General features: G+C 51.3%; 1 protein-coding gene and 1 long non-coding RNA gene across 8 annotated transcripts in view; both read right to left on the bottom strand.

Moving 5' to 3' along the window:
• The window catches only part of CHD7 (chromodomain helicase DNA binding protein 7), a 131,169-nt gene extending 128,000 nt beyond the window's left edge, over window positions 1-3,169 (bottom strand). For 4 of the 6 annotated variants that reach the window (XM_052787106.1, XM_052787111.1, XM_052787112.1 and 1 more), the window contains exon 1: window positions 3,038-3,169. The gene's annotated coding sequence lies outside the window, so the exon portion shown is untranslated. Of the gene's footprint in view, window positions 1-798; window positions 903-1,531; window positions 1,680-3,037 lie in introns of those variants that run through there. The other 2 variants (XM_052787109.1, XM_052787107.1) reach the window with 2 other exon arrangements.
• Window positions 3,170-6,813: 3,644 nt separating this feature from the next.
• On the bottom strand, window positions 6,814-15,223 carry LOC128142238 (uncharacterized). 2 transcript variants are annotated; one of them, XR_008235322.1, is made up of 2 exons: window positions 9,854-15,223; window positions 6,814-9,463 (listed from the first exon to the last, which is right to left on the bottom strand). It is a non-coding gene; the product is annotated as an uncharacterized LOC128142238 (long non-coding RNA). The 2 variants fall into 2 exon arrangements; XR_008235323.1 differs by having other exon boundaries at window positions 6,814-9,362.
• Window positions 15,224-21,051: the final 5,828 nt, after the last annotated feature.

Below are 21,051 nucleotides of genomic sequence, written 5' to 3'. Positions count from 1 at the left end.
CTCACACAAAAAATAATTACTTTTTCTAAGCTGTTGTGGTTTTATCCTAGAGGAAAATAGCACAGTATCAAAAGGATCTCGGCGAAACCCTGAGCACATTTACAACACCAAACAAGAGGAAACAAGCAACGTTCCCGCATTTAGTGGCTGGAGATAGGAAAATGTAGAGAACGTAATTGTTCTAATCACCTGTTACAACCTCAGAAACAAATGGTTAATTTCCCCCCGCAGACTGCATCTTATTTTAAAAGGCATTACTAGAATTTTTTCCGCTGCTGTTAAAAAGGCAGACCTCTCGGAAGAAGCCCTCTCTATCTCCTCACCGTTAAGTTTGTCAGCAACCCTGCCGTCTAGACTGTGTTTTATGCAGAGCAATGTGCTTTTTTTTCTTTCTTTTTTTTTTTAAATGGAAGAAAAAAAAAAAACCAAACCCAAAAACCAAACCCAAAAACATGTTGGAAACTTTCAGGACAGAAACTAGAGAGCTTCGAAGTTCCTCTCTTAGCAGCGCCTAGCAATGGAAAGGAGAGAGTTCTGCAAACGTGCCCCAAGCATCCAGCTACATTTAGCTTTCAGCCTTTTTATTATCATTGTCAATGAATGGGCCCCAGTCAAATTAAAGCTGCCATTTTAGGTTAAAGACTAGAGAGCCTCTGTTGTGCAACAGCGAGACAAAAACACTCCAAGCGACAGATGCAGCACTCCTATTGGAAAACGATGGATTTCAACTTTTATAAAAAATAAAAAATAGTAATTACCGATCACGCTTTTTAATATGAATTATATATTGATACTCACACATTACCGCAAACTAACGGGATTTATAATTGGGATAAATCAGCTACCCATGCTGCTAAGGTCATAGTCATTAAGATTTTTTTGCCGTCGTTAGAATGGATGATCTGTGAGGAAATGAACAGAAACATTTTTTGTTCAACTTGCTTGTTTGTACCTCCGCTAGTCCCACATACCACGAGAAAAGAAAAGGAAAAAAAAAAAAAAAAGGCAAACACATTCTCCCGAAAGCCATCTTCTAGGATAAACACAGCTCGCGATCTGCTTTGATGAAAGTAAAATCAAGACGCACATCGAGACAGAAACAAACTTATCGCATCGAGGTTATTCTGATATTCCCCGAGCCAAAAATCCACGAAAGACCAAGTGGCTGGGGGGGGAGGGGGGGAGAAAGAGCTTCTCGCAAATGAAAAAATCGCCCTTTTCTGTAGTTGGAAGGCACGCTCAGTCCCTTCCCAAACGAAAACAAAGGCAGAAAGTGGGTAAGTGCGGGAGAGTTGCGCGGCGCGCCGAGCGGCCCCCGGCGATGGGAAGGGAACTCCCGGGCATCGCTACTTTCCTTTTGTCCATTGTCTGTTTAAAAAACAACTAGTTTAAGCCCGGGCGTGAGCGGGCTGTAGGAGTGAGCCGAGGAAGCCGGCTCCATTTCCAGCCCGTGCCCCGCAGCCGCCACCCCCTTCCCAGGCACCCCCCCCCCCACGCCCCCCCTCCGCGCCCCCCCGCCCCCGACACCCACCCGCGAAGGCCGGTCCGGCGGCGCGGGTCCCGCCCGGAGGGGCTCCCCCGGCGTGGGAGCGCGTCCCCCTGATGTAACGCTACCGGGATAAACGAAGGCAATGTAATGATGGCTGCTCATTGCCTGCAGCGCCTTCTCCCTGAGACTCACTAACAACCCTGCCCCCCTCCCCCCGCCACCGCACACACACACACACACACGCGCGCACACGCACACGCGCTGCCCGCTCCCCGCACGCAGCGCCCGCCGCCGGACCCGCTCCGCTCCGCGCCGCTCGCCGCCGCCCCCGCCCCCCCCCCGTCCGCCCTGACCGCTTGGCCTCAAACCACCTTTTTCCGCTCACCCTCAAAATGGCCCGGAACGGGGCGGGGGGGGGACGGACACGGACGTGGGGGGGGGGAAGCCCCGGCCCCGACCCCGGCCCCATGTGCGCGGCGGCGGCGGCACCCGCCCGCCCCGGCCCGCGGCCGGCCCCGCGCCGGCGGAGCGAGGTGCCCGGCGGGGTGAAGCCCCTATTATGCGGCGTCCGCCGGCACCGCTCCGGCGGCCTGAGGTAGCGTCCTCCCTTCCCTTCCCTTCTCGTCCCCTCCCTCCCTGCCCCCCGCTCCCCTTTCTTCTCCGGCCGCCGGAGAGCGCCGGCCGCCCCCTGCCCCCTCCCGCCGCCGGGGCAGGACGGTTCCCCCCGGCGTGCGCACCGGCGGCCGGAGCGGCACCTCGTGCTCCCGCCTCCCTCCTCCTCCTCCTCCCTCCCCGCCCGCCTTCCTGCCGCCCGCCGCCACCCACCGCCCGGCCTCCGCTGGGGGTGCCCCCGCCGCGGCCCGGCCCCGGCCCCGCCGACCCATGTGCCGGGCGCGGAGCGGGGAGCGCGGCGGCGGGCGGGCGGGCGGGGCGGTGCCGGGCCGGGCCGGGCCGTGCGCGGCGGGGAAGCGCCCTCACTTTGTTAGCGCTTGTTGTGCCGCCGCGGCCGCCGGGAGCCGTCAGCGTGGTCAGCGGGGGAAGCGCTCCCGCGGCCATCCCGGCCGGCGCTGGGCCCCACCGCCCCCGCCCGCCGCCGCGCAGTTTCGCTCAACTTTTCCCGGATTTTTAGTCACCCTCCAAACTTGCGGAGCGGAGCGCGGGGGGGGGGGGGGGAACGGGGAGGGGAAGAAGGGAAGGGGAAGGGGCGCCGCCGCTCCGGCTTCCCGATGCCCTCCCCTCCCCCGAGGCGAGGCAGGCTGCCGGCCGGCCGCAGCACAACAAAAAGCCATTTACACCCGGGGAAGTGCCCCGCTGAGACACCACCCCCCCCCACCAAGCCCCCCCGCCCCGCCTCGCCCGGAGCCGCGGCCGGGCGCAGCATCCCCCCCCCACCCCCCCCACCCCCGGCCGCCGCCGGCAGCGAGCACCCCCGCTCCGCTCCGCGCCCCGCCGCGGGGGACCGAGACCTGCCACGGGTCCCCGGCTCCATGGCCGGCGCCCTCCCCTGCCTCCCTCCCTCCGCGCCCAGAGAGGTGCGGGGTCACTCACCGGGCCGGTGCGTGGCCGTCGAGGGCCGTCGGGGACCGGTGTCCCCCGCTCGCTCCCTCGCTGCCCTCCGCCGAGGGGCCGGGGAGGAGGAGGGGACACGCTCCGGAGTTGGTGCCGCCGGCCGGGGGGGGGGGGGGGGGGGCGAGGCGGGGTGCGGGTCGCGCACACACACACACGCACGCACGGAGTTGCTCGCTCGTACCGGGGCTGGGCTAAGAGGGGAGGAGGGGGATCCCTGGCCGGGGCGGGCGGGCGAAGGAGGGGTGGAAGGGAGGGGAGGGAGAGGAAGGGTCAGCGCGGGTCTCGGGTAGTTTCGGGGTCTCCGCCGGGTCCCGGCTCCGCTTCGCTCCTTTGTGTAATTTCACTCGATTCAAGTTTAATCCGATAGTTCCCGAGCGAGCGAGCGCGCCCGCCGGAGCCGAGCCGAGCGCGACACCAGCCAGCCAGGCGGCTGCCGCGGCTGCCGCCCCCTGCGCCCGCCCGCCCCCGCCTCCCCCCTCCCTCCCTCCGCCCGCCGCCACAAGGCGCGCCCCCGACACCGCCCCCTCCCCGGGGGCGAGCGCCGTCGCGCGCCCCGCCCCCCCGCGACGTCACCGCCCCGCCCGGCATAATTTATGCAACGGGGAGGGACGGGGACGGGGGGGGCACGACGACGACGACGACGAGAAAAAAAAGAAAATAAAAAGAGGGAAGGGAGAAGAAAAAAAAACCACAACAAAACCCCGGCACCGGGCGGGGGAGGGGCGGGGGTCACTAACCTCCCCGCCGCCCGGCCCGCCAGCGCCCCGCCGGGGCTCCCGCCGCCGCCGCCGGGCGAGGAAGCGCTGCCGCGGGGCGGGGGACGAGGCGCGGGGCACGGCGGGGCACGGCGGGGCACGGCGTCTTCCGTGCGCCTCCCCCGCCGCTCCGCCCCGTCTGCCGGTGACCGGGGGCGGCGGGGTGGAGCCCCGCTCCGCGGGGTCAGCGCCGGGCCCGGCCGCCGTGGCGCGTCCCGTCCCGGGAAACTCCCGGTGAAGCCCGGGGGTGTGGGGTGGGTGTCACTGTGTCACTGCCGCGCTTCAAACTTCCCAAACGCGGCGGCGAAGCGAAACCGAGAAGCGCCCCGGCAGGCTGCCCGGCCCCCCGCGGCCTGCCCCGGCCCCGGCCCCGGCCGAGCAGCGCGCCCCCGCCCGCCCCTCTCCTCCCGGCCGCCGGGGCGAGGCGGGGCGGGGCGGGCGCAGGGGGTAGGATCGCTCGAGTCTGGCGATTTCGGGTGGACTTTGTCCCCAGCGGGTCGGGTTCTCCGAGGGAAGCGGCCATTAAGCGCTGCCCGCCGCGGCAGCGCCCGCGTCCCGGCGGGGCCGCTCTGCCCCCGCCGCGCCGGCACCGCGACCGGGATGGCTGCCGAGCCCTGCAGCTGTCGTGTTTGTAAGGCGTACCTTCAAAGTCGTGATACAAACCGAAACAAACTCATTCCGTAAGTAAATTGGACAAATCCCACCAAAAAGTGATTACCAGTAGCACGCTTAACGGTCTTCCCTGCATGGCTCTGGAAACTAAATAAGCGTCTTAAAAGTATAAAGAGATTAAAATGTAAACCCAGTGTAAAGACGCTCTGCATTACAGGAATTTTCAGCGAGTCATTTGACAAGATAACTTTCTACCATCATTGTTTGTAGCAGGTTGGAGAAGGGAAAACAAAGGTCATGTGCTGCTGAGCAGGGGCACCCTCCCCCTCCTGCTCTCTCCGCATCTTTTCGGGGGGCCGCATGCTGCACCCACACTCGTACCTCTTCCGTGGGAAAGCGAGAAGGCGTCTTCACAGGATCTTGCACAGGTTTTGCTCTAAGGTCTCTTAGCACGCAGTCACCAAGCCGGGAGCTGGACCTGGACAACGTGGATGTCAAAAGCTCCTCTCGCTTCTTGGGTCGTCGATCCAGGCGTCCGCGGCAGTGCTGCAGCAGTGAGGGCTGCTACAGCCACAGAAACATTTCAGGCTTCTCCGGAGGAAGTCTGAAACTCTCCTGCATCGTGTCGTTCGCGTCTGGCCTACTCAGTCTCTCTTGGGTTTAGGGGGAAAGCACCTTTTCGGGAGAAGGGCCGGTTTGCGGATAGAGAGGCGTCACCTCCTCCCATGCAGCCGGGCCCCTGCAGTCACGCAGAGAGGGGCCAGCGACCGGGGAGGTGACGCTGTCCCATGCTTTCAACTGAAAAATGTCTTGAAAAGCTGATAGCACGTGATGGTGCGGTATAATACGTTCCCTGTTCTTCACCGTGGTCTTCCATAAAGTTAAAAATAGCAAGTGGAAATAGTGTTTAAAAAAAACTTTGAAGCAGCACATGCCCCGAGTATACCTTCACCAAATTTGCTCGGTTTACAATCGTTCTATTTTTAATATGCATTTCTCTACTTTGTGGGGAAAAAAAACAACCACCACCCCCCCCAAAACAACCCAAACTTTACACAGGTATCCTCCCAAGTTACTGAATGTAATCGGTTTCAGTTTTCTCTTGCAGTATGTTGACAAGACCAGAGAGTAAACAGCCTAGAAACACTTACCCACAAGTCTGTTTTTCTGTGCATATTATTTAACTGCGCCCCTAATCTGGCAGCCAAGCACCCTGGCGTAGCGCAAACCCGCCTGGAACTCCCCTTGCTTTCAAAGATTTAAGTTCTCCAAGATTTAGGGGCAGGAGAAACTCATTCTGAGACCAACCGCCAGCAGCCTCGCTGCTCCCCCTAGAAACTTGTTTCAGTTTCTTGTTGAGCAGAAATCAGATTGCAAAGCTTCCGAGCATGAAAAGTGTATAAAGAATATCGTAGAGACAGGGTAAGACAATCAAAGACATGCAGCATTTCTTTAAAATAGTAGTATATTAGTATGGCACCAGTAACAAGGGGGGACACATGTAGGTGCTTAGTTAAATGTTTGTTCCAAGGGAAGGAAAAAAAAAAAAAAAAAGCCCCTGTCTCTAGTGCATGCCTCTTGCTGAAGGCACAGAACCAGCTCCTCGGGTCCCACAAACCATCCTCAGGCCACGGCCTATGAAATCAGCTGGCTTACTGCTTGGGTGATAAAAATGCAAAGGGAGTCTCCCAACGTTCTCCAACCTTAGAAGAAACAGAATCCGCAAATGGCACTTTGACAGAACGGGGAGAATTACAGCCGCTCTCCAACTCCTCAGCAACGATAGGAAATGGAGTAAGGAAAAGCGCTGCAGGGGTTTCAGCACTCCAAGGTGGGATGCAGTCCAGGTGCAGCACGTGTCCACACACATGCGTACTCAACGGTCGCTATGGAGGAAAAAGTTTTGAAACCTTAACTCGTGCTTCAGCCAGTCCCCAAAGAGAAAATCCTAACTCCCCAAGTTACCAACAAGCACTTTGCAGCTCCATAGCAGAGCAAGGAAACGGCAACATGGCAGTCTTCATGATTAACCTTACTGGTAACACCTTATTAAAATATCCAAGAGATGACAGGGATGAAAATTCACTTGTAGCCACCCAACCCTTTGTACGCTGTTGGGACAAAGTCATCCATCTGATGTAGGCAGCCATTTGGCTCACAGATTAGAAAGAATTTGCATTAATGGCTGAGAATTTCAACAGCAGTTGCAGAGCAAGGGTACGCGTACCAACAAAACCCCACTGAATTGCTACACTTTACCTAACTAGGTAAACTTTCAAGGTGGGGATAGTTTGTACAAAGCTGAGCAAGTCACTCTGTATGACAGGCATAATTACACAGAGATAAGTTAATGTACTCCATAAGAAGTACAGCACAGAGACTACCGAGTAGCATTTACATCCGTTTTAAAACAGCAGTATTACAAAATGCAAATGATTTAGTATCACATGAAGATACAAAGGAAGCTTATTTATTCAGCAGACTTTGAAGAACCAGCATCTGTTTTAACAGGCAGGTACAGTGAAATGTGGTCTTAAGGTCCAGATGTTGTCACTTCCAAAGGCAGCAGGTGACACCTCACGGTGCTGACTCCCACGCGAGACGTGCACAGGTAGGCTTTGGGGCCACAAGGCCTCAGCACTCTGCGCCTCGTTCCCGACAACCCAGTCCAGCTACGTGGCTTGTCTGAGAGCTGCTAATGCCGAGGACTGTGCAGAGAGCTCGCAGCAACCCACCCTGCTTGAGAAAAGCCCTCTTAACTACATCCGCCTGCTCAGCACTCCAATGGTCCAAACCGTGGATCGGTGCCCACAGGAAGGACCTGTGCCTGTGCCATACCCTCCAGCTGCCTTCTTCCAAAAGGCTTTTTTGCTTTGATGAAGGAACTTGCAGCTCCCAAGGAAATTCTGCACAGATGTACCCAAACCTCAACAACCTCTCATCTCACAGCCTTTCTTTTACTTCTGTTTGTGCAAGGAGAGATGCGGAACTGCACCAGGAACCCAAGCTTGTGCTTGGAGTAGCTGCCCTCCAAACACTTCAGGCTTGGTATTCCGGATGCCATTTCGCGGCCTCAGACGAGCTAAGGCATCATGTTTTGTCCCACGATTGGTGCGAAGTGGCTCTGGAATCACACGACCCTGACACACACTCACGTTTTATTCATCTCTGAACATTGTTTCGGCCAAATGAAGCGAAAAAGACAAACGGTTTCTTTTTCTTTCACAAGTGCCAGTTTTACTCAAAGTTTCTCAAAAATAAGGCAGCAATGGAAGCACATGAGACTGAGAGGGTGAAGTGGCCAGAAGGGTACAGACGACAATGATGTGCCATACGCTAAAGTAATACTCCTTTTTTAGAAGAAATTGTTCACCAACGTACAGCACGCTGAAATACCGAGAACACATGGATTTTGGTTAGTACCAGGAAGCAGTAGACTCCTATCAGAAAGAACAACCTTAACGATTTCAGCTGAAAAGCTAAAAGCGTTAGAAATACAAGTGCTACAAGGAGCCACCCTGTGGCACCAGAAAGCTAAGGGAACAGAGGGCAAGCCAGGGTAGACACTTGAGTGGGTTGGGGTTTTTTTTGTTTGGTTTTTTTTTTTCTTGAAACTCAGGCCAGCTGGAGTGACAAAAGCTGGAACTGGCCCAAACAGCCACTTCTGTGGCAGGGAACTCCTCAGCTGAGGAACTGAACCAGAAAAGCAGAGGGGCAGCAAGCTCTGGCAGCTCGTGTCCAGATGCCACTCACCTGCCAGGCCTTACGGGAGCAAAGCTCTCTGAGGGACATCGGCGTTCCCCCCGCCTCACCCTTGGGAATTCAACAACAAGAAGAAGAATTAATACTACTCCCAAAATTCATCCTTTTCTGTGGAAGTTTTCTGATACAGTAATCTCTCTCAGAACAAGGATAACATGTAGCTCTCTCAAGGCTAACTTAAGGACGTAACCAAAGACTTTAAGGAGGGAATAGGTAGGTGGAAATGCCACCCAAGACAGCACACCGTGACTCGTCACTGTGGGTTGCGTGGGTACGCACATAGTTGTGGGCAGCTGCCCCGAACCTGCCGGCATTCTCCCCCTCAAGTCTTTCAGACGCACTGCCCGGGTACTGCCACTTACCCGTGACTATCTGTACAGCTGGAAGGCAGCACCCACTGAAGTGCCAGCGGCACAGGTGATAAACAACTCGCTCTCCTTCCCAAACAGACTCACTGCTTAGTTTACCAAAGTAAGAGGCAGGATCGCTTAGCTTTCCATCCTAATTCTGATTTAACAGGCCAGCGCCTGACCGCTCACCTCAGCCCCCCAGCTCCCATTACTACTGAAGACACTCGGTTACACAGGCCACCTCTTTAACCAGGAACAGTAGCGAGTTCTTGTAAAAATGGAGCAACACCAGGGAACTGACCTACTCCACAGCATCCCTGCTCGTGAGGACGTTTGCTCTTGGACTGTGACATGAACTGACAGTTTCACGGTCGGTTTTGTTTTCACCGTGCAGAAGCAGCATTAAGGGCTCCCATTTCCATCTTTGGCGGCTCAGTAGAACGTGCCTCTTCTTATATGGAGAGACACAGCTATCACAGCGCTGACAATTTCTGACCTTTGTCCTTAATAAATGGAAGGCTTCATATCTAAGAATGAAGTCACACACCCGACGAAACTATCAGCTGACATAAAAATACAGCAACTCATCTGCTTAGCAACACAAGCTGCCACCAACATCACTTCCTTCTTAAATAAAAAGTTCAGTTCACAGGCTCCACCCTGACTCAGAGCCGCCTGTAAAATTGGATCTGACTCGCCGAGAGGTCACGTCTCCTCACTGTGAGCAGGACTTTCCACAGCAGCTATATTTCACTGGAACTTCCCAACGCGCAGCCCAGGGGAGGCAGGGAGGGAGGGAAACGCCGCTGCAGTCGCAGAGTTCACCTGCCAAGGAAGCGAGGCGCTGACTTTCACGTTCCCATTCAGCTTTCCTTCAAGACAAGATTTTTCAGAGCAGGTACTGAATAACTTGTGCCTTCTGTGGACTGGGGAGCAAGAGGGATCCGTCACAATTATTTCCTGGGTTTGCACATGCAAGGAGCACCCAGGTGTGACATTCTCCGACACGGTCAGAAATACCTATGCATGTTTGTCCTTACTTGTTTTAAAATGGGAGGCAATTCAAAACCCACGGCCAAACACACATTTATAATATCCTTGAAAAATAATTATAAACTTGGCATTTTTGCTACTTTCATTCATTGAGAAAAAGATGTTTAAAATTGTTTCTTTAAACTGTTACACTACAAATGCAATAAGGAACACCTTAAACCCATGTATAAAGTTTTATAACTTTTCCATGTATGTTTTTTTGTAAATGCTTCATAAAGTTGCAAGTCAACCACAATTAAAAAAAAAAAAATCCATTTACTTACATAGTTAAGTTAGATGTGGTTTCTCTCTGATTCTTTTTCTATTCTGAAAGAGGATCAACTAATGGGATGATACCATTTTCTCATTAAGCTCAGGTCCACTCCCCTCCATGCTTGGTAAACTTCTAGGAAGAGGACTGAGAGGGATCTGAAGAGACCATCTGGTGTCCCCTGGCCGCACAAAGACAGGATAAAGTAGCCCCAGACAGTCACCAACAGATGTTTGTCTAACCTGTTCTTAGAAACCCTCCGTGAAGCAGATACCCGAACTTCCTAAGTAGCTTGTTCTGGTATTTCACTATAACGATTTAAAAGTTGTTGTTGCATCTCCCCGCCACTCTCCTAATACCCAATTTAAATCATCCTCCCACCTTCCTAATATCCAATCTGAGACATTTTCCCTCTGTACAGATCTGATTTATCTCATCTTTCCCTCAGCATTCAAAAACAGTTGATCAAACCTCTTTCAACCTTTTGCACATTGGAAAATTTATCCAATTCCCTCTAAAAATCACTTTTCAGGCTCAACATCCTCCCTTCCTTCACCATTTCCTTTTATATTCTACATCTCTTATGTTTTCTTGCCCTGTCCTGTACTTTATTTTTCAGCACAGAACATGAAACCAAAGGCAGTACTGCAGTTGAGGCCTTACCGGCTCTTAGTTGAATCATCTTTACATCTTTCACTATGACTTACATATGCCACCTATTGATAAATCCTAAGAGAGCATTGCATTTTGCAAAAGCAGCGCATTGTCCATTGCTATTTTGTTAGTGATTCTCTACAAACTCCCCATTTACCATCTACCTTGATTTCTCCAAGAAACTGACGATTGTTTTCACTTTTGCATTTACTAAGTTCATTTTGATTTCTGATCATCCATAGTGGTCACCATCCTCCCGGCTTGGTGTAATTGAGACGTTTCATAAACATGCTCTGCATTACATCAATCCATACTATTCTTTGTGTTTCCTTACAGCGGATTTATCACAGTAGTATCTTGGTGCCTTACAGCAAAGTAATTGGCAACGTCTCTTCTGTCTCTTTCCCTATCTTGTCCTTTATCTCTCCAGAAAGGTGTGCATGGAAAATTTGGTTTCAGAATGACACAGGGACATACATAAAATCACTGTACATTTATACAGAGAAAAAGTAAAATAAATTGTTCCTTCCGACATTTCAGCCCCACCCCTAGAAAACGCTCTCATACATAGTTAAGTTTAAAGCTTATGGAAGACTTCTGCTGCAACAGAGTAGCGGAGTTGCCAGCTGTGGTCTTCATTTCACTGGGACAAAACGCTTAAAGGGAAGGACCAAAACTCTGAATATGAATCAATACTCTATGGAAACAGCATAATATGGAGGAAAAGAGTAACGCACTCACGCTGTAGCCTGCAATAATTATTGTGGGTACTGGGACATGCAAGAAGTGTGAGATACAGTCAGCAAGCATGTAAGGACTTAAACTTACTTGTGTGATCTTCACAGTTTCTCACAATCCAGCCGAGTGCGTATCCCTTGCGCAGCAGCTCACTGCAAGAAAAGAAACAACTGCCTGGCTAAGTAGAGTTTGATCATCCAAGTATTTAGAACAACGCACCATTAATTGAACCCTACAAATACTAAAACTGAATTTAACAAAATGTACTCTGGTAATACCAACTCACAGGTAAAGGAACACCTCACTTCATGCATACATTTCGTAGGGGACACGCTAGATCCAATTCCACGAGATGCTGCGTACTTGTCATTTGTGCTGACGTGATTTGAAAGTAGAGGTGTTCAATATCACTCAGTGCCAATCGTGAGGAAATAAATCTAGAGCCACAGGTCAGCTTTAAAAGTACCACCACCACCAGCAGACACCTCACTTTGTATCCCTCCATCCTGCACCCTTTCTGTTTCCGTCTTGCATAAATATCTAACATTTGTCTTATCCTTAAAGAGGAATGCCTCAGTTCTGCAGCACTGAGGGAACTCCCCTGGAAACCTGCCAGAAACTTACCTTTCCTATGCACACGTTTGTTTATACTTTAGGTATTACAAGCAACTTACACAATCATTATATTTACTTGTACATTCTTGGCAGATGAACAGAACTTGCTTATTTCAGTTAAGCCAGAAAGACCTCATGTCTTCATCCTGTGGTTGCAGAGGAGGGAGGGGATGTGCACTGCATCCATAACGCCACAGGTCACACTTCGTGGGCCGCACACTTAAGCAGCGCTGCACTGAATGGCACAACTTTTAAGCAATGGACCAACTGTTCTCTCTCTTAAAAAAATGCAAGCCAGAACATGCCGTATTTTTTGCACTCAGAGCAGAGATTATATCACGGCTTCTGAGGTGGCAGGGTTTTACCTGAAGTTTATCTACAACTTAGCAGAAAAGTTATAAAACAGTTGCTAGAAGGTAAAGACAACAGATACAACGTTAGCACGATTCATCGTTCAATCTTTGGTGGAGTAGGTTATCAACATGACTTTTGAGTCAGAACACAGCAGATGCTGTCATTTTTTAATTGTAATAAATAACTTGCCACACACCACGTCCACCTTGCATTCTGTAGGGAAATAAGAAATGTTGGCAAGGGAGCTAAAAAGCCCAAACACGATGGCAGCCGTACTGATGCCAACTTCTTAGAAATGAAATTTAATGATGCATAAAACCTGCTCATTTTCTTTAGAGGTAGGCTTAATTTTTTAAGTTACATTTGCTGTTGTATGACCACTGTAAGTTGATGTGCTACGTTATATACAAGGAAACTCCCCAGAACATCAATGAATCAACATAAGTAAAGGTAGATATTCTACTATCTTGATCAACTGACCACAACTCTTTTACATTTGCAGCTTAGTCTGAAAGGCAGGCAGTTCTCAGGGCCTGGATGACAAGGAAATTGCAGCAGGACAGAGGGAGGAGCAGGAAAAGGCCCACTTCCACCTGGAATTGCTTTTTATAAGCCTCCTTGCTACAGAACAGGCAATCCCAGTGCTTACAAGGATTGCCCCACGGGAGCCTTGCTGACAAAGGCACAAATACATAGTTCATTCTTGATGCTGAAAAAAACAAAGGGAGAGCCTTCAGAGAAATAAAGAGAGGGATCATCTGTTCAGTTCAACACGCTGGAAAGACATTTCTCTGTCATAACTCTTCACAGAGATTCAAGGCTAGCAAGCTGCAGGTTCCCAAATAGGAGCAGCAGCAGTTACTGCAATAAAAGGATCAGTGTACGTGGGCCTTGGATTTTTGTCAAGCAGAAAATATACTTACACTCAGAAGTTCTCCAGCGCCAAAGACAGCAGCACATCTAACACTTTATGCTGTCCTAGGTCTTTTTTACATGTTTATACAAAGTCACAATGGTAACGCAAGGGTTATCATCAAAGCCAGTAAGTCCTTAAACTTTCCTACCAATCCCTAGAAACAATCTTCTGAAAAACAAAGATACCACTATACACCCCCCCCCCCCCCCAAGTACTGAAAAAATTACGGGCGATACTATTTTTAAACCCTCACTGTTCTTTACCCTAGTCTAAATGCCATAAAAATCCCAGTAGCTTGAACTGCTCTAAGAATTTTAAACCTATCATTCACCTCAAACCGTAAGTTTTACTACACATTTTTCGCCTCCTTTAAAAATGAAACCCCAGGTTCAGCTTTTAGCAGAAGTGAGACTATTGCTTCACCATGATTAGATGTAAGCAAAGGAAAACAAACAAACGAACTTGGGGCCTAATGTTGTCGACACTTGTTCCACACACAGTGCTTTACTTGGTACTTCTCAGCACTAGCACACGTGGTAGTTTTTGCAAGATCATGGCCTTGTTTTGGTACAACACAATCAAGATAATTTTTACAAGGTCAGAAAGTTGGAATAAGACGAAACAAAACCCAGGCTGGTTGTGTCTGGAATCAATTAGGCTTATGTGCTTTTCAGATGGTGCTTGCCTTTCTATTAAATAGTATTTCAATGTATACATACTATTAGTGTGTACCTAAAAGTATGCATTGCATACAATACGTTTCTCCATTTATTTAAACACACCTAAAATAGGGACGTGAGGAGGTCAAAAAAGGAGAAGAGGTATTCATCTGTGAGTGTTGAAACAGTTTTGCTTTGAGTTTACAGTTTAGTTATCTGCCTCCTCAATGACAAACTGCTCAGAAGGGCCAAATGTCCAGGCATGCCTGCGGTGTACTCTACCTGTCCAAAAAGCAAATTAAAACTGAAGGAGTTGTCCAGGCAAATACCAACTATGCCCACTGTCAACTTCTAAGCACTTGATTGAGTTTTAAGATTTAGAGCAAAAAGAAAACATTATTTTATCCTTCAAGATGTAACTTTACTGTCTAAGCATCACATTTAGTATGGAATCGTCCACAGAAGACTTCAATTAATGAAAAGTTGACTTTCTGGGGAATTTTGATTTTCTCTACATTGTTTTTTCTCTAGATGAGACCAGTCTAGTTTATACTAAAATTAAAGCCAGTATCAGTACAGAAGGCATGTAAAAACCAGATAGATTCTTGCTGCATTCACAAGTAAAATAGGTGACAGTAAAAATGTTTACTTGTTGCTGATGTTGTGAAAACATTTACAGACATAAAAGTTCAATTGTCTAACCAGTTAAAGATCAAAATATTTGCTTTCACCGCTTCTTTTCTCACCTTCATTTTGCTGAGGACAAAAATAAAGTGAAAGTACGTGTTCCTCCTCTGCTGCAGTAACTTTTTAACTCAAGAAGTTGAAATTATTTTGGAGATAGCATTAAAAACGCAGTCAAAGAAGTTAAAAACCTCAAATTTCCTATTATTTTTCTAAGCAGAATAGCCATATTGTGTCTTTACCATAAGCAGCCAGTCACAGAGCTGGCTAGGTACCACAACACACAGGTCAGCAACGCTTCAGCTGGAGCTGGGTCAGAGGAAGAACTCTGTGACGGGCTCCCAGGAGGCTGGGCAGGGGGAAGGGGAGGGCGACAGGCTGGGTTGCCCTCGCAGCGACCACAAGAAACCCAGCCCCAGATTGCGGGGAGTCATTTTATTGCTGAAGTCAGCCCCCCACACACACCTCCTTGTGCTTGCACAACAGTGCTGCTCCACGCTCGCGTAGCAAGGGGAGAACGCTCACCGCCAGCGAGGCTGCCTGCAGAAAGCCTTCGCTGAACAGGCAAACGCAACATTAAGGGAAGTCCCCCGGATGGTCCGAAGAAGCGGCCTGGCTTCAATACGCCAACGGCTGCCACGGTTATCGTCATGCCGAGGGAATCGGATTCCACGCACAAAGTGCTGACCTGACTTTGTGCCCCTGGTTCCTCTCAGTTTGGGAAGGACTCCTCAGGCTTCTCGCGCTCTCGCTCTGGGAGGAAACCTCACCTTCTCAGGCTCAAGCTTCTTCGCCGGACCGGGCTTCGGCCGCGCTCCTTCGCGGCGCCTTCCCGCCGCCAAGCGCGAGCCACCCCTCACCTCCCGAGGGGCTCGCTTGACGAAGCCTGCAACGCTGGACCCGTGTCCTCGCGCTACCGTCATCTACCGTCACCGCAACTCCCCCGGGAGTCCCAGCCGAGTTTGCGCCGGGCACCGCACGCACACGCCCAGGGAGAAGCTCCCGAGGATTTTGGCCGACATGGGGAAAGGCACTCCAACGCCTCGGCTCCCCTCGGCCCCTCTCCCAGCCCGGGCCCGCCGCCAAACAACCGCCTCAGCGCACCGCCCCCCCCGCAGCCCCGCCGGCCGGACCCCAGGCGGCCCGCGCCGCCCGCGGAGGCCCCTCGGGGCTGGGGCTGGAGCAGCGGGGCGGGCAGGCGGCGGCTGCCGCGGGTAGGAGGGAGCAGCCGCCGACAGGCGCCTCACAGGGCGGCGGCGGCGGGAATGGCGGCCGGACCCCGCCCGCGCCGCCGCCCGCTACCTGCGCCCCTCCCCCCACGGGACGCAGGTTGCCGTGGCGACGGCCGCGCTCAGGCGGCGGGCCGGGCCGCCCTCCCCCGCGCAGGGCTGCGAGGGAGCCACCGGCACGGCACGGCACGGCACGGCACGGCCCTCCCCCACCGCCTCCCCGCCGAGCGCCCCCTCCCCCCGCCCCCCAGGGGGAACCCCCGCCCCGCCCCCTCCCGCGGCGACAGGCGCGACCGCTACCGCGGCCGCCCCGCCCCCCGCCACCGGCCAGCTCCGCGCGACGTCACCCCGGCCGGGCTTTCCTTCCCCTGACGGCGACTGCCCGGCCGCGCTGATTGGCCGCGGCCGCCGGCCAATGGGGAGCACCGCCCCCTCCCGCCCTCCCCCCAGGTGCCGGCACGGAGCGGAGCGGGGTCGCCGCGTCCCGTCCCGTCCCGTCCCGTCCCGCCCCGCCCCGCCCGGTCCGGTCCCCGCGGGAAGAGCGCCCCGACCCGGCTGCCCCAGCCCGACTGCCGGCCGGCGGGAGCGGCCTCGGGCCGCGATGAGTCACGGCCCCGGCCTCCGCACCGCGTGCCGGCAGGGGCGGTGCCGCCCCCCCGGCGGGCGTGACGGCCCTGGGCGGAGACCCCCGCCGCCGCCCCCGGCCCCCCAGTTCAGGCTAAGCCCGCCGTAGACGTATTTATTCCGGTGTAATAGGTGTTTATGGTACGTTAGTCCGGACCTGTTCCTAGTCAGCCCGAGCTAAGTCAAAGTAACGCAGGTTCATATCGGCCCCGGAGCAGCCGCGGACGCCTCGGCGCCAACCGGGCAGGTTTTTACCTCACGCCTGCGGGCGCGCCGGCGGCGGCTGGGGAGCGGACAGGCCCTTGGTGCCCCGCGCAGGCCCGAGCGGGGCGGCCGGTCTGGCCGCTTCGCGGGAGGGAGGAGGACGGCTCCGCTTGGGCCGCGGTGCTCGGCCCTGCCGCCCGCCCTGCCGGGCCGTGGCGGCCGCCGGGATGGCGGGAGCGAAAGCGTGCGAAGCGCAACAGCCTTCCCCGGCAGTCCGGGGAAAGGGGAAGTTAGGGCACACGCAGAGCGGGGCAGGCTTTTTGCGTGTTGTCCCGGCTGACGGTAGGAGCACATGGTCGTCGTAATGAGCCGCAGCGCCGCGAGGAAGAATTGCCTCGTGGAATTGCAAGTGCTTTCCGAGCAAAGGTGGAGTCTGGAGCAAACGGCAGATCCAGCTGATAGGGGTCGATAAGCCTGGGGAGTATCGCGTTGCTGCTTTGCATACCTCAGAGAGACGCCCCGGTCCTCGTGGAGCAGGAAGAGGAGACGGCTCTAACAGACTGGCTCCCAGCACCCAGGTAACGAGAGAGGGCTCCTCCTTCCTGCAGCAAGCAAGCTTATTCTTGGCTCACGAAGCAGTAGTTTCAGTAGCAGCTTTTCCTCTACTGCAACCCTGAACGGATCCTCTGTACATCTGGTGAGCAACAATAACTCAACAACTTCAAACTTCGAGTTCATCTGACAGCGAAGGAAAACTGCTTTTTGCCTTGCATAGCAATTGAATTAAACTGGAAAGCCAGTAGGACAGAATGAAGTTACGTACACCTTCAAAATAAAGCCCCAAACAAACAAAAACACCACCACTCGGAGGGTGCTTGGCCAAAAAAATTGCTAACTGGCAACTACGTTTTTCTTCCTTGATTGTACTGAAGCCTTCTACTGCTAGCGGCTGACCTAGGAGAGGGGATTTAGCGGCCTTCACGCAGGCCTATCAGTACGGCAAACCTTCAACCTTGCAAAGCTCCTGTGCTCTGTGCCCAGGGTTCGTACCACCAGCTGTGGTTATCCAGCCTTTTGCTGCATGTCCGCACTAGGCACAGCTCAGTAAGCTTCGTCACCTGTCCTGTACTTCTCCCAGGTCCTCAACAAAGTTAAATAGGTGGGTCTATGACCAACTATGTACGTTAAGTTTATATAGCAGCATTGTAACAAGCAAACATCACTTCATCCAAAGTAGACAAAGTTGTTTTTTTTTTTTAAACTAGTGACAGTTAATAAAGGTCTTCCAGAAGAATAGGGAACTGTAACTATGCCACTCCTTTTCTTGAATCATTCCCCCTAAACACCCCCAAACTCTGAGTAGGAAAGGAAAAGGTGGGAGAAGTAACGAAGAGAAACAAAGTACAGAAGATGTGAAGAAACACACAAGAAACAAGACATGGAGCTCTGAAAACTGGAAAGAAAACAGAATCGGACTTGGGATAGGAATCCAGAGAAAATGCCAAAGTATTAATTTATGATGCACAGTGGTCAGTCCTGCAGGCCAGTGCTGTGATGTAACATACATTAGACTTTCTTCAGTGGTAAGGATGCCCTTTTCTCTGAAGTTACATGGGTTTATAGAAAAACATCCCAGACAGGATTACAACGTTGCACATACTCTACTTCACAAACTTCATTTCTGCTTCATAGCAATAGCTATGGGAGACACCGCAAGCATTTTAGTTTGTGCAGGAATGTTTTACTTGTGAGATGAGAGTTGAACACCACAAGGCAAGGAGCAGCAGCACAGCCCCTCTGCTGGATTTTTGTACACCACCGATGGCTGACAGACCTTTGTCAGTGACCAGTTAGTTTAGGTCAGTCAGTCACACTTCAAAGTGGCTGGATTGACTCTCAAGGACACCAGAAACACAAGTTCCTTTTTGTTCTGATATTCTCCGTCTTAAGTACTTTTGACATGAACCTAACCAGCAACCCATGAGTAAGGTCCAGTCATCCTCACAAATTAAAATGTGATAGACAAAATGGAAAAAATCTTCTTCCAACTACATTCAAGACAAAGCTTTGCTGTATTTGTATGCAACAATCCCAGACAGGTGTTGTATGTGGATTCAGGTATTTTTTGAGCCAGCACTTGACAAGTTAATCTGCCCGATGCCCTCTGCCGCCACTTCTGTTCCCATTTGTCCTGGTTTCAGCTGGGATAGAGTTAACTGTCTTCCTAGTAGCTGGTACAGTGCTATGTTTTGAGTTCAGTATGCAAAGAATGTTGATAACACTGTTGTCTTCAGTTGTTGCTCAGTAGGGGTTAGACTAATGTCAAGGATTTTTCAGCTTCTCATGCCCAGCCAGCGAGAAAGCTGGAGGGGCACAAGAAGTTGGCACAGGACACAGCCAGGGCACCTGACCCAAACTGGCCAACGGTGTATTCCATACCATGTGACATCCCATCTAGTATAGGAACGGGGAAGTGGGGGCAGGGATTCACCGCTCAGGGGACTAGCTGGGTGTCAGTCGGCAGGTGGTGAGCAATTGCACTGCACATCATTTGTACATTCCAATCCTTTCATTATTACTGTTGTCATTTTATTAGTGTTATCATTATCATTATTAATTTCTTCTTTTCTGTTCTATTAAACCGTTCTTATCTCAACCCACGGGTTTTGCTTCTTTTCCCGATTTTCTCCCCCATCCCACTGGGTGGGGGGGGAGTAAGTGAGCGGCTGCGTGGTGCTTAGTTGCTGGCTGGGGTTAAACCACGACACCATCTCTCCTCCTAAAAACCACGCGTACACGTCGTCAAATGCTGGACACTGCCTAAGCTCTGGTCTTGGCATTACTGATGTGCACCTGGCAACACAGTGTATACAAATGTAAAAGTTCCTCCATCACAGCCAGCCCGGTGCTCCAGTTCTCAAGCAGCAACACCTTCCCAAGCATAGGCGGCAGCATTCAGCTGCAGGGTAATGCTTGTTAAAATGACAGCCTCTCCCCACATCATCTTCGTGGGAGACCACAAGCAACGCCATAAGTTCTTGTCTTCCTGAGTACCCTTCTTAACTGTCTTGTAAGTCACATTATTTCAAACATTCCCTGCATCTGAAAATGTTTTTCCAAGCTGTAATGAGAAAACATACTGTTTACTTGACTATTTTAACTTGGACAACGTTAAATTGACAATTGTTAGAATTGTACCTTGGTCTCTTTTGAGCTGGCCTCTCACTTAAGGATTTTTTTGCCTCCCAGTATTTTTCACCAAAGTCTAAGAAACGTAAACAATCAGTTTCCAGTTAGTTTGATACATGGTACTGGACTTTGCTTAACTAAGAAAGGCTAATCCTGCTATAATTTACACCAAATGTACTGTAGTCCCAACCATCAACAAAATTCTGCCTAATATAAACATTTATATCTCTGACTCTTTAAAGAAAGAATTTTAAACATCGCAACTATGCTGGGGGGGGGGAGCACAAAACATACTGATGCATTGATTCACCTACATTCATGTTGCCACGGACAGTTTTACAAGAACTGTAATTTGGGACAGGAATTCAAATGGATGTACAGACAGTGTAGTAGACCAGATTCTAAACACACTTTCAAGTAGATTTTCCCTATGCCTTCTTTCACCTCTATGTGACATAGAACCATGGGATGGAGCAGTTAAATCCCATGTCTGAGTATCAGATACATGTTCCAGTTTATTTGTCAAAACAAGTTCCCAGAAATGCTCATCACCACAACAGGGAGATTTCCAGTATTGAAGGTCACAAACAAAGACAGTTTTTTAAAATTTATTTTTAAGTGAACAGTATGCCTGATAGCATACAATTGCGATTTCTTCAATCAGCGCTCTCGTGACAAGTGTGTCGTTTTTTAGACTGGGGTAAAACTGACTGCAGACCACACTGGTTTTGCTTTCTCCAGCTCAGATTGCCCGCAGTAAGATTGCTACAGCAACAGTCTCTTTCCTCAAGCCAATCCTAAAGCAGGAACACTCCCCCCCCCCCCGCTAAGCAAAGAATAAACTTTTAGCTTCGCCCCTCCTTTATTGGAAGGGGAATAGGGTAATATGCTGTAATTGGTTTTCCATGTTTGCCAAGAGTCTGTTTCCTCTTATCATCCACAATATTTAACATAAGTCTTGTAATAGTTCCAAAAATAATAAAATCTGTCCCAAGAATAAAAATGATAGATCCACAACATGCTGCTTTTTTGTCATGGTCTTGGTTGCGTAACATTCTGTTAGTAGTTTTTATTGCCTAATGTTGTGGTTTCTTTCATATGCAGCAGACCCAGTAAAGACATTTCATCAGCTACTTACACAGCAGCAGCCCGGATTATTTACAAATGGAGATTTCAGTGCCGTATTAAAATAAATCACCACTGCATACTGTTAAAAGTTACTTGCAGTAATATGGCAGAAGAAAACCCAGAGATTCTAGGGGGAGGAACATTAAGTATATGCAAATCGTAAGTATGATTATCAGCAAACAAATTTAAGATATCCAAATAAAACCTGTTAGTCTTC

The sequence above is a fragment of the Harpia harpyja genome, chromosome 5, assembly GCF_026419915.1.
Source record: "Harpia harpyja isolate bHarHar1 chromosome 5, bHarHar1 primary haplotype, whole genome shotgun sequence".
Lineage (NCBI taxonomy): Eukaryota > Metazoa > Chordata > Aves > Accipitriformes > Accipitridae > Harpia > Harpia harpyja.
The sequence above is the reverse complement of the archived record's forward strand: the minus strand, read 5'-3'. Positions and strand labels throughout refer to the sequence as shown.